The 14,305-nt window shown below is 36.8% G+C and overlaps 1 non-coding gene across 1 annotated transcript; it reads right to left on the reverse strand.

Moving 5' to 3' along the window:
• Window positions 1-2,015: 2,015 nt before the first annotated feature.
• LOC122752298 lies at window positions 2,016-2,118 on the reverse strand. The gene has a single exon (XR_006356066.1). It is a non-coding gene; the product is annotated as a U6 spliceosomal RNA (small nuclear RNA).
• Window positions 2,119-14,305: the final 12,187 nt, after the last annotated feature.

A 14,305-nucleotide genomic window follows, 5' to 3' on the forward strand; every position in this document is an offset into this window, starting at 1 on the left:
TATACTCTAAGCACTAGACAACTGACTGAATATGCTTTTAAGGAGAAGGATCAACGTTTTCAAATCAAATCAATTTAGCAGCTGGCATTTGTCCCTAGCAGCTGACAACCCCCTTATCCCCACCTGTCTTCAGTCCTCCAATTGCCTTTGACTTTACAAATTACCTTCTTTTCCAGAACTTTCACTCTTAAATCCAAGTTTATATCAGAACAGAATTATTTGAAATTTAAAAGAAATGGAACCTAGCTAGATTTTCAAGTAGAGAGCAAGAATGGATTCATAACAGGGACAATCAGAGTCTAGGAGCTTCCCAGGGAGATCTAGTGAAAAAGAAATATTGTTCTACAATCTAAAGAATGCTGAAATCTTAATTGTAAACTACATGTATAATTTCATCTTCACCTCTGAGATCAAAAGAGCTTGAGTAATTGGATATTTTGTAAAGAGGATTCTTCTTCTCCCCTACCATCATTTTTTTTCTTCCTATTCCTGGTGACTACAAAATTTCTAAGTCTCCTGGAAAAGGGACACATTTATACAGTCTCTGAGCTTGTTTTAACATACAAAGTGAGTATAAAATTGAGGAAATTATCCAGATAGTGCTAAAGGAAAATTTAATTTCATTTTGATTCTACAAGTATACGGTGAGTGCCTACCATGAACCAAGCATTATGTTAACCTGTTGGAGTTATATAACTTTTTGACTTTGATATCCATATAATTTATAAAACAATTTTTATTGATATCTTATTTTTACATCACTTTTATATTTCCATCCATCGAGGCCAACTCAATTATGGATATGTTTGGTTTTGGGCTAGAATTAATTGGATAATTGATTTTAATATCTCAAATCATACATCTTCTTCATCTTCAAAATCTAGATGGACTCTGAGGACTCTTACAGCTTTAGAGGTATGATCTTGTGAATTACATTAGCTAAGTTTGCTAATATAAAATAATTGCAATGCCTAACTTTGCTTCTGGATACCTCTACTGAGAGAAGAGTATACTAATGATGTTATAATCCACTATAGCATGCTTCCTCCTCGGAAGACTATGAGAGGCTGTGATAAAACAGTTGTGCCATAGTTTCCTTCCCATTCTGGTTAGGTTAGTATATGCCATGTGTACAAGTTCAGGAGCAAAAACAGGCTGAAAACAGTACCCATGAATGGTCACCTACTAAATTGGTGACAATAGGAAGGCTAGCAATACGAAGACTGGTCCTATAAATGGCACCAACACCCAATGCATCTCACTCTCTTGATTCTTTCCACTAACACACACTCATACTTACTTTCTACTCACCCATTCTATATTCAAATAGTGTCTGATCTCTATATCAAATACCTTTTACCAGTAGTCTTTTCAAATTCCCTGGCACCCTGATACATATTTCTATAAATACCAGCAGAAACATCAGCATCTCTAAATCCCTCTATAAGTTTCAAAGCCATCAAGCAAAAGGAGCCTTGAGGTTCAGGTTGATCCTTTAATATAAGCATGGAATTCTGAAATAGTATCTAATTATGAGAGGTCAGCTAGGTGGTACAATGGATAGAACACTGGACCTGGAGTCAGAAAAACCTGAGTTCACATCCAGCCTCAAACACCAACTAGCTGTGTGACCCTGGCTAAGTCACTGAACCCTGATTGCCTCATCTGTAAAATGAGCTGGAGAACGAAATGGCAAACCACTGCAGTTGTTGTTCTTTGTCCTTCATTCTCAAAGAGCACCATGAAAGATGTCATGACTTGCAATGAACTGGATTTAAGTGAGGAATGGCTGTGCAAAGTCACCATCCTCACTTTCTCCTCTTTAACCATTTGAGTCCAATGGCAAAATGCCTTATTGGGATGACTGGAGAGGGCCCTGGCTGTTTAAGGCAATTGTGGTTAAGTGACTTGCTCAGGGTCATACAGCTAATAAATGTCTGAGGTCAGATTTGAACTCTGCTTCTCCCGACTTCAGGGCCAGAGCTCTATCTACTGTGCCACCCAGCTGCTTCCCCCAAAATATGGAACAATTCACATATTTATCATTCTAATGTTGGGGCTATGCTAATATTCTCTACATCTTTCCAATTTTAGTATATGTGGTGCTGAAGCAATCACAAACCACTGCAGTATCTTTTCTTTTTTTTTTTTCTCTTTCTTTTTTGTTTGGTGGGGCAAGGAGGGTTAAGTGACTTGCCCAGGGCCACACAGCTAGTAAGTGTGAAGTGTCTGAGGCCGAATTTGAACTCAGGTCCTCCTGAATCCAGGGCTGGTGCTTTATCCACTGTACCACCTAGCTGCCCTCTGCAGTATCTTTTCCAAGAAAACCCCAAATGAGGTAACAAAGAGTCAAACACAAATGAAAGGACTGAACAAAAACAACATCTAATTGTAAGGTATTTGGCCATCACACACTACAGATATCTGAGTATTCATGGTTGACAGGAAGAGCTGGGAAGGGAATACTCTCATACTCCAAATAGTTCCATTTGTACTTCTCCACACTTGACCCCATGATGACCTTTGTCTTGTCTTTGTGCCTTTTGCCCACTGTATCTCCCATACCTGGCCTAGTCTTCCTCTATACCCTTTATATGCTGTAGTTCTTCCCCTTCCTTCAACACTCAAGCACCGCTTTCATGAATCCTTCCCTATTGCTCTTTTCCCCGTCTTCAAGTCATCTTTCCCTCCCTAAATTTCTCATATTTCACTTTGATTTTTCCTATACATTTACCAGATTCTCCTTTGTTATTTCTTATTCTCTTTGTTAACTCTTTCATAGACATTTTTAATATGTCTTTTCCTCATTTATTTAATGGCAATTTTACTCAGGCAGGATCTGCATTATTTCCCAACCTTTTTATCCCCAAGTGTAATACAGTCCCTTTTAAATAATACACATTTGTTAAATGGTGTTTGAATTGAATCCCTTGTCTGACACCTGCTGACTGTCTGTAGGGTCCCTCGCCTTGTAACCTTGGGTAAGTCATTTAACTTCCCTGGACCCCAGTTTCCTTGTTTGTAAAATGAAGAAATTGGATTATATAGCTTAGGAGGTTCTTTCTGGATTCAGAATTGAATTCTGTACTTCAGACCATTTTATCACTGCAGGCAAAGCAGATGAATACCAAGAGACAATGGGAAGGATAGATGATTAAGAGGACTTGGACTTAGGAAGATTTTATTTTATTTTATTTTATTTCATTTATTTTTATTTATTTCGCAGAGTAATGAGTGTTAAGTGAGTTGCCCAGGGTCACACAGGGAAGATTTTTTTTTAATGTCTTTTAAGTTTTAAGAAATGAAGGACCTTAAAAAAAATAAAGTATTTCAATGGTTTAAAAAAACACCTACTGTGGTCTAGGGCTATGATGAGAAAGACTGCCCTTGAGCCTGGGTCTCCAATCTCAAACCTCCCAGGCAGCATTGGATTACTTACAGCTCCCTAAGGTTTATTATATAGACCTTTGTCTTTTTGTTTAGTTCAAGTATAATCCAATTAAGAGTCTTTATGAGGAGAAACAAAGATTTAGAAAATAGAAGTGCAAAAAGATGAGTGTTATAAACTTAGGGGCAGCTAGGTGGTGCAGTGGATAGAGCACCAGCCCTGGATTCAGGAGGACCTGAGTTCAAATCTGGCCTCAGACACTTAACACTTACTAGCTGTGTGACCCTGGGCAAGTCACTTAACCCCAATTGCCTCACATACACAAAGATGAGTATTATAAACTTCAAGAAGAGAATTTGTTTTTTAAACTATTTTCTTAGGAAACTACAATAGGAAACACAGTCAGCCTGGACTACCAGAAGGCATGTACTTCATTAGAGCCCTTCTCAACTATTACCCATCATATGGACACATATGTAACATTTGGTGGAAAGGATATACTGGACCCATTCTATGTCGTTATTAAGAATCTAGAACAAATTAAGTTCAATTAAACAAAACTCTCTTGGTAACAATTGAAAGTCCATTCTTGTATCAATGTGATTACTTCTGCTAATAGACATCACAATCTCTTCATGCAGAGGTGGGCTAGAATCAGATTGAAGCAGCACAGAAGAGCCATTGTTAAATTTTTAGTATGAGCATATACATGCCATAAACATAAATGCTACAAATCTGGGCTTGATTTGTTGTTCTGTTGATTGACTAGACTTTTAAAAGTGTTATTAATAATTCAGATTAAACTTGAAAGTGGTATGTGTTTTACTTTTTTTTTTTTTTTGCAGGCAATGGGGGTTAAGTGACTTGCCCAGAGTCACACAGCTAGTAAGTGTCAAGTGTCTGAGGCCGGATTTGAACTCAGGTCCTCCTGAATCCAGGGCCGGTGCTTTAACCACTGTGCCATCTAGCTGCCCCTGTGTTTTACTTTTTCAGACAGCATATTGTTAAAAATTTTCCAACACACCCCTGCCTCGAAGCTTTAGTGGATGATTTTTATGAATTGCTGCTCCAAACTTAACTAGATTGATCAATTCTTGGATGACAAATAATCAGTCTAGCTCCTCTTCTTGGTAGCGCCTAATATATTCTACCTTTCATGAGCTTTGTGTCCAAAATTTAGGAATTTCTCCACATCAGGAAAAAAAGAAGAAGAATCAGTATAGGAATCCAGGGGAGATGTTAAGCTCATACCTTTTGAAAACTTTTCAATTTCTCAGTAGTTATCAGCTGGGGACTTGGTGTCAGATCTGTGAGCTGAACCAAGGTTTTGGGTTTCTAACATATGCTCTCTTTGAAAATACTGTTTCTGGTGTCTAAGGATAATTAACAACATGCTTTAATTTATGAGTGTCTGTGTTCAAAGGTCTCTTATCAGGAGGGATATGGCAAGAGAAAAAGGATGAGAGCCTAATGGAAATTGTTTATGTCTCTGTACTTAGCTTCTACTACATCAAGGAGGCAGTTTGGTGCAGGTTGGAGGAAAATTTTTTTTTAAGAAAAACTCTTTTACATATATGTGTCATAAATTTGAAAAGTCCATATTCTTGGGTCCTGGACAAACTCTGAATATGCTTTTCTTCTCTTCTAGTGGATATAATTTAGGAATAACAAAGAAAATTGAAAAAAAAAGAGAGAGAGAGGCAGATAAAAAAAAGTGGTGAATAAAGCAGGAAGATGGTGGTGAATAATTAACAAAGAGAGAGACAGAGGGTGGGAGGAGAATGAGACTGATTCACAGGGAAAGAGAGAAAAATACTCAGCTCTTCTTTGTCTCTTCCATACACCTAACATCACATCTATGAAAGCAGATGTATTGACTCGCAGAGGAAATGTAGCAAATTATCTACAGAAGTTAGAAAAAAAAATACAACAACTACAGCCAAGCATCCTAGCATATTGACACCATGTCCCACTTTTTTGTCAAAATGATAAAGTTATGTGTGGGCTGAGAGAGAAGGAATAGGGAATAAAAGAGACTTAGGTTTACACGAGAAACAAGGAGAAAACTTGGGACTCCAAACACGATCACATGAAATAGCTAGAGGATTTAGAGAGAAGCATGTTGTGTGAACGGTATATGGTCTTTAGGACATTTGTGAGTAGAAGAGGACTGCACTTGAATTATCCAGATGACTACCTTCCTTCATACACTCCTTACCTGTCACCTCTGCCACTATCTATCAGTTGTTTGAAATGGGAGGCAGTGCAGGCAGCACTGTCTGACACCTTTCCAGCTCTTGATGCTTCTCCTGTATCCTCCAGTCAACTGGGTGCTTAGAAGTGGCAGGCCACCCACCCACATGGCCACACCACAGGCATTTGTCTGCCATCAGGGTCATTCCAACCATCGGCAAGGCACAGTGCCTGTTTAGTCATATGGCAGCAGTCACTGAAGAAGCCATTTTATGGGTTCTATCCTTGCTGGGTATTATTGTAACAGCCCTGACTCCTAAGTTTCCTGGTATGGTAACACTCACAATAATAGCCCACAGTTATTTAAGTGCTTTAGAGATTACAAAGCACTTTTCTCATAAGGACCCCACGAAGTAGATAGTACAAGTACTGTTATCCCCCATTTAAAAAATGGCAATCCTCAGGACCAACCAAGTTATGAATAGCTCACAGTAACAACTAGTAATTCAGAACTAGCACTCAGACACATTATCTGACTTCCAAGTCCAGAGCACTTTCCATGGTATTTTTCTGGCCCTTTTCAAATACATATGTCAAGACTATGTACCCAGAATACCTTCATCCTTGTAGATATTGATTATTCACTGTTCTGCTTGCCCCTCAGGGAATTAGGTGGTAGAGTAGATAGAGCACTGGACCTGCAATGCAGAAGGCATGAGTTAAAATCTAGGTATGTGACCATAGGAAGGGGAACAAGCATTTCTTAATTAATTGCCTATTATGTGGCAGTCACTGGCTAATCACTTTCCATATATTAACTCATGTGATCCTCAAAACAACCATGGAAGGTAGATATTATTATCCCCACGTTATGGTTGAGGAAACTGAGGTAGAGAGGGTCACATAGATAGTATCTGAAGTCAGATTCAAATCCTCAGATCTTCCTAACTCTGTGCCCTGCATGCTATCAATTGTACCACCTTGCTGCCTCTAGTAAAATTACTTAATGTCTCTCAAATTCAGTTTTCTCATTTTTAAAATGGGGATAATAGCATCTTTCTCCCAAAGTTGTTGGTAGGATAAAATGAAATAGTATTTGTAAATACTGTATAAACTATCTATTAGTATATAAACAATAGGTATTATTGGGGATTTTGTAGACCCTGCTTTGGTATCTAGATCAGGAAAAAATTGTCTTAACTATGTTCCCTGATGGGTAGGTAAACCCATCAAATCCTACTATAGAGCCTGCTGGTCTATAAGTGCTATAGCTGAGAGTCATCAAGGTCTAACCTTGGGTTAATGGAAGACTTTATACTCAGGTTTATGGTGACATCTATGATTAGGTTTGACACACCACCTATCTGAGGTAGAAGAAAGACCTCATTGTTCAGAGGAAGCTATATAATGAGGAGGAGAGCCAAGGGAGAGAAGAATAATCAAATAAGGATTGGACTTGGGAGAGTTAGTGCAAGCTATACACTAACATCAATAGGTACAAAAATTTTAAGGATCTAGACGCCTAGCTGATGGCTTGGTGAGAACATGTGATCCACACTAAATATAGTAGTTCCGCTAAATCCTAGTTCTAGTATTAGTGTCTAAAGCAAATAGTTTTTCACTTGGGAAGATGGGAAAATACCTAATTTTCTTAGGCATTTCAATAACTGCCTTCTACATAAAGCCTTTTATTGCTACACTCAGGTGCTGGTAACCTCAGTCATGATTGGTCTTGTGTGTATTTGCATTTGTCCTCTTTATACACACACACACACATATAAATCTCTCTATATAGATATAGCTATATAATGGTTTACATATATACACACATACATATATATAGTATTCTGTATGTATATATGTATACACAGAGAGAATAAAGTAAAATTTTATTTCTTTAACTCTATGTATATATACATATATACATGCATATGCAATATATCAAATTTAGAGACATCTCCATCCAAAATGTTCAAATGGGTTATTTATATCTAACTTGTGGTAGAGACTTCTAAACTCATATTGGTCTAATCAATCACAATTGGACACACTATAATTTGACCCCAACATCATGATGTCATTTTGGTCCTCTTTGAGTATGAAGTAATTAATATATATGTATACATACACATACTACATTGAGGTATGTGTTTATATACACATATATCTATAGTGGCCTGTGTACGTATAGGTACATAGAGAGACAGAAAGATAAACAGATCTATATACACACAATGAATAGAAAGTGAGTAAATACAAGGTCTATCATCTACCTATCACCTTTCTACCTATCTTTATGTACACATCTGTATACAGATGTGTATGTGTATATATGTATGTATCCTTGCTCTCTCCCTCAAAAGAAAATACTAGTTAGTTTATTATATTTGTCACCCTCAAAATTAAAGCATTGCCTTGAAGGTAGTGGAACACTAATAAATACTTCTTAATAGATAGGATATTGTTAGCTGGTAACTGCCACTGTCTGTCTCTCTGCTCACAAATCATGGAAGAGAAACCATTAGTTATGAGACTAAAGAAGCACTACCTCTTGAATGGTATGAAAGACAGACAGACAGATAAAGATACACACATATGTATATACACGCATGCATACATATACATATATACACACACATGTACACATACATACATACATACACAATACATGCATGCATATAGCTACATCACCAAAGTGGCAACTGCAGGGATATTATGTTGTATTTTTAGATTTCAGGTCCATGAATTGGAAAAGGAGCAGCATGGGTGTTCCTGAAATGTCAGCCCCAAACTCCTCTAGAGTGATGTAACCTGAAAACTTAAGGGACCCCAAAGACTCCTCTTTGTCTCCTGCTAATCTACTGATAGAATATGGTAGATTATGGACATCACTCTTTTTGGAAGTATATTTTCTTTACAAAAATTTATTATGTATTTATTTTTAACATTAAAGAAAAGTTGAGTTCCTGCTCCATCCCCAGAAATTGAGAAATCAATCAACCTAATGTCAATTATACATGTATATATCTACAGTCAAAATATATTAGCCATGTTGAAAAAAAAAACAAGTAAAAATGATACTTAAATTTGTACTCAGAATTCATCATTTCTCTCTCCGGAGTTACATAGCATTTTTCATGATGAGTCCTTTGGAATTGGATCAGATCATTGTATTGATTAGAATAGCTAAGTCTTTCACAGTTGATCATTATTACAATATTGCTGCTACTGTGCACAGTGATCTCCTGATTCTGTTCAATTCACTCTGGCCTAATTCATATAGGTCTTCTTACGGTTTTTCTGATTGTCATTTCTTATAGCACAAGAGTATTCCATCATAATCCTATGATATAACTTGTTTAACCATTGCCCCATTGAAGGGAATTCCCTCAATTTCCAATTCTTTTCTTTTTTTCTAATGGTCCCATCAAAAACCCTTAAAATAATGGCACAAATCAAGTTTTGCAGTGGCAGAGGCAACAAAAGAACAGAGTGAGAAATTTTTCCAGCCTAAGACAACATAGGAAGTCCATTATAGAGGTCTATAACTTTCAGGTGGGTGGAGGCCCAGGGTACAGCATAAATACCTGTTCTGGGCTTTGGAGGCTCTGCAACAGCAGCAGCAGGAGCTTTGAGAACTATAACGATTGGAATGACGCCACCTGCTGGAGACTTACTGTAGAAGAGTTCCACCCATGAAGTGAAGGTCTTTGAGGGCAAGACCAGGAGTCTTTTCTTTGGCGTCAGGAAGTGATGTTGGCTAGTGGGAGGAAGAAGAAAGATACTGGCGCTCTGTCTCACTCTCTTTCCTGAGGACTCCGGTGGAGAACGGAACTAGAAATGTGCTCTCCATTTAATAGATAGATGAATGGAGACCTTTCTCTCTCGCTCTCCCCACACACACACTGGCTCAGGTTTGATGGCGTGTTCGGGTGATCGGCCCTAGTCCTCGGTGTCAGCATGTGCTTGACGCTGTTCTCAGCCTGAGAGGTAGCTTTGGGATTCAGTGAGTTTTATAAAAGAATATAGAATAAACTTAGATCTAAGACTATTTATTTGTATTTCTACTTTCCTATTTCTATAATAAGTATCACCTGTTTGTTGGCTAATTAATTCCCAAACAATAAAAGCTAAGTAAACCATCTCTAATTAAAGCTCAGAAGTTTCTTTCTTTTACTGGTCTGGGAGATATATAAGGGCAAGGTTAAAGGGGAGTTTAATGCTCTTATATCCAATTTTAAATCTCACAGAACTCTCATCCCAGGAATGGTAAGACAACTGGTTAGAAATAGGGGCAGCTAGGTGGCGCAGTGAATAGAGCACCGGCCTTGGAGTCAGGAGTACCTGAGTTCAAATCCGGCCTCAGACACTTAACACTTACTAGCTGTGTGACCCTGGGCAAGTCACTTAACCCCAATTGCCTCACTAAAAAAAAAAAAATTAAAAAAAAAAAGAAAGAGATTACAGGGGACCCTTTACTGGCATTGGGTGCAGCTGGCATTGATTGACAACTCTATTTACCATAAGAAGTTCTAGATTGTAGTTCTAGGATGGAGGGGAACATTTATGATGAGTCATAAGGGAGGAGAGGCCCTGGTCACAGTTCTAGAGCTGAGAGGAGTATTAGTCCTTTTGGATGCAAGGGAGCAGGGTCTCTTCTTATGTAAATACCAGATCACAGACCGGGAAAGCAGTGACTATACCTATCTCTGTCCCAGGATCACACCATCTTGAAAGCATCAAAATCTTGTAGACCCTCAAATCTAGCTCTGAAAACAGCAGCAACAAAAGCCTGAAGTTTAGCATAGTGCCTTTAAACTCAAGTGAGCAGGGGCCAATTTTAACATGAATTTCAAAGCAAAGAAATGACAAAAACAAAAAACAAAACAAAACAAAAAACCCAAACCCTTCACCACAAAAAACTACCACAGTTGCAGGGAAGACCAAGACACAAATTTAGAAGAAGACAACAATGTGAAAACATGAAAAAACAAAACTTAAAAGAAAAATGTTAATTGAGCCCAAGGCCAACATAATTTCTGGAAGAACTAAGGAAAGATATGAGTAGTAAGGGGGAAAATGTGGGGTGGGGGAATGAGAGTAATGCAAGAAAATTTTGTAAAGAGAATTAACAATTTTGCATGTCATTTTCAATCTCTTTTCTTGTCCTTCCTGGTTTAGATATGTGAAATTTAAAATTGGATATAAGAGCATTAAACTCCCCTTCTAACTTTTCCCTTATATATCTCCCAGATCAGTAAGAAAAGAAGCCTCTGAGCTTTAATCAGTGAGGGATTAGTTTTTATTGTTTAGACAACAAACAGGTGATACCGATTAGGGAAATAGGAAAGTAGAAATACAAATGAATAATCCTAGATCTAAGATTAGTCTATATTCTTTTATAAAAGTCACCTAATCCCAAAACTGCCTGCCAGGCCAATAACCAGAGCCGATCACCAACGCGTGGGCCTTCAAGCCAGAGTGTGCAAGACAGAGTGCCAACTTCTGTTCCCACTCTCAGTTTTAATTTTGCATCCCAGCAGTATGGCGTGCTTGGCCATACTCTCTGGGCAGCAGCAGACGCACGGCTGTTCCTCATGGTCTCCTCCCCAAAAGGGTGGTCCTTCAAAATCCACTTCAGTAGTATGTGTTCAACTCTCAAATGATTCAGTTAAAACTTGTTTTTTGGGGCAGCTAGGTGGCGCAGTGGATAGAGCACTGGCCCTGGAGTCAGGAGGACCTGAGTTCAAATCCAGCCTCAGACACTTAACACTTACTAGCTGTGTGACCCTGGGCAAGTCACTTAACCCCAATTGCCTCACTAAAAAAAAAAAAAACAACTTGTTTTTTACCACAGATATCAGAACATATTTGTGTCATAAAAGGAATTAGATAGGACTGTTTGTTTATATTTCCAAATACTTTATAATTAATTTTTCTTCAAATGTTTGGTAGAATTCCATGTAAATTCATCTGGCCCTGGGGATTTTTCCTTGAAAGTTCATTGATAGCTTGTTCGATTTTCTTTTCTTTTTCTTTTATCATTTTGTTTTTTTATTTCAATTTTCTTTTCTAAGATGGTGTTATTTAAATATTCAATTTCATCTTCTTTTAATCTGGGCAATTTATTTTGTAAATATTTATGCATTTTTCTTTAGATTGTGAGATTTTTTGGCATACACTTGGATAAAATAGGTCCAAATGATTGGTTTAATTTCCTCTTCATTGTGTTTTTTTTTTTAGTTTTTTTTTTTTTTGGTGGGACAATGAGGGTTAAGTGACTTGCCCAGAGTCATACAGCTAGTGTCAAGTGTCTTAGGCTGGATTTGAACTCAGGTCCTCCTGAATCCAGGGCCCGTGCTCTATCCACTGCACCACCTAGCTGCCCTCCTCTTCATTGTTGATGAATTCACCCTTTTCAATTTTTATGGTAGTAATGTGGTATTCTGTCTTTTTAAAAAAATCAAATTAAACAATGGTTTAGGTATTTTATTATTTTTATAAAAAACAGCATCTAATTTTATTTATCTCTTACTTTCAATTATATTAATCTCTTGCTTCATTTTCAGCATTTTTAATTTGGTGTTTAATTTAGGATATTTGGTGTTCCATTGGGGCTTTAAATTTGTTCTTTTTCTAGGTTTTTCTTTAGTTGCATGCACAATTCATTGATCTGGTTTTTATCTATTTTATTTATATAAGCATATAGAGATATATTTTTCCCCTAAGTACTGCTTTGGCTGCATCCCACAAATTTTGGCATATTGTCTCACTGTTGTCATTTTCTTTAATGAAATACATTTTTAATGATTTGTTGTTTGTTGTTCTTTAGGATTAGGTTATTTAGTGTCTAACGAATTTTTAATCTATCTTTCCTTAGCTCTTTACTGAATGTAACTTTTATTGCATCATGACCTGAAAATAATGCTTTTAATTATTCTGTCTTTCTGCATTTGATTGTGAAGGATTTGTGCCCTAATATATGGTCAATTTTTGCATAGTTGCCATATATCACTAAGAAAAAAAAAGTATATTCTTTTCTATCCAGTCAGTTTTCTCCAGAAAATTCTGTTTTCTTCCTTAATTGTTTTCTTCTTGTTGTTTTCTTTTGTTCTTGCATTTATCTAGTTCTGAGAGAAGAATGTTGAGGTGCTCCATGAATAGAATTTTACTATGTCCTTTTGTAACTCATTTATCTTCTCCTTTAAAAAAATTTATGCTGTATCATTTGGTATTGGTATGCTGTATCATTGGTATTTGGTATGCTGTATCATATTTAGTATTGATATTACTTCACTGTCTTTGTTATCTTTTAGCAAGATGTCATTCCCTTCCTTGTCTCTTTTAATTAGATTTCTTTTTCTTTTTACTATGTCTGAGATCATGGTTATGCATCCATCCATCCATCCATCCATCCATCCATCCATCCATCCATCCATCCATCCATCCATCCATCCATTTGTTTGTTTGCTTATGGCAGAGCAATAGGGGTTAAGTGACTTGCCCAGGGTCACACAGATAGTAAGTCAGTGTCTGAAGCCAGATTTGAACTCAGGTCCTCCTGAATCCAGGGCCAGTGCTTTATCCACTATACCACCTAGTTGTGCCGCCTTATTTTGTTTTCAATATCATCCCATCAAATTCGAAGTACACCTATAACTTCTATGTATGTATACTCCTTCTAATTGTCCAGATAGTAATACAGCTTTTAAGAGTTACAAGTATCATCTTTCCATATAGGAATGTGAACAGTTTGACCTAATTGAATCCCTTATATTTTCACTTTCCTTTATATGTTTATCTTGAGTCTTGCATAAGAAAATTGAATTTTCTGTTTAGCTCTGGTTTTTTAAAAAAACAGGAAATGCTCAAAAGTCCTCTATTTCATTAAATATTATTTTTCTCCTGAAGGATTATGATTAGTTTCACTGGTTAGGTGATTCTTGGTTGTAATAAAAGTTCCTTTTCCTTCCAGAGTATCATATCCCAAGCTCTCCAATTCTTTAATATAGAATCTGCTAAATCTTTTGTTATTCTGACTATGGTTTCATAATATTTAAATAATTTCTTTCTGGCTGTTTGTAATATTTTCTTCTTGTCTAAGAGCTCTGGAATTTGACTATAATGTTCCAGGAACTTTTCATTTGGGGATCTTTCATAAGAGGTGTTAAGTGAATTCTTTCAATTTCTATTTTAGTCTATTGTTCTAGGACAGCAGTGTCATTTTCATTATGACTTCTTGAAATATGATGTCCAGGTTCTTTTTTTCCATGCCTTTCAAATAGTCCAATAATTCTTAAATTGCCTCTCCTGGATCTATTTTCCACTCCTTTTCAAATGAGATGTTTTAATTTTTTTTCTATTTTTTCCATTCTTTTGATTTTGTTTGATTTATTTTTGATGCCTCATAGAATCATTAGCTTCTTTTTGCCCAATTCTAATTTTTAAGGAAGTGTTTTCTTCATTGAGCCTTTGTACCTCCTTTCTCATTTGGCCAATTCTACTGTTTTCTTCAGTGGATGTTTACCTCTTTTTTTCTATTTTTGTACCTTTTTAAACAAAGCTCTTGACCCCTTTTCATGATTTTCTTGCATAACTCTAATTTCTTTTTTCAGGTTTTCTTCTACCTTCCTTACTTTATTTTTGGAATCTTCCTTGAGATCTTTCATGAGTTCTTTTTGGGCCTTAGGACAATTCACATTACTCTCTAATTCCTTTGCATGT

This window comes from Dromiciops gliroides, chromosome 3, assembly GCF_019393635.1.
Source record: "Dromiciops gliroides isolate mDroGli1 chromosome 3, mDroGli1.pri, whole genome shotgun sequence".
NCBI classification, from domain to species: domain Eukaryota; kingdom Metazoa; phylum Chordata; class Mammalia; order Microbiotheria; family Microbiotheriidae; genus Dromiciops; species Dromiciops gliroides.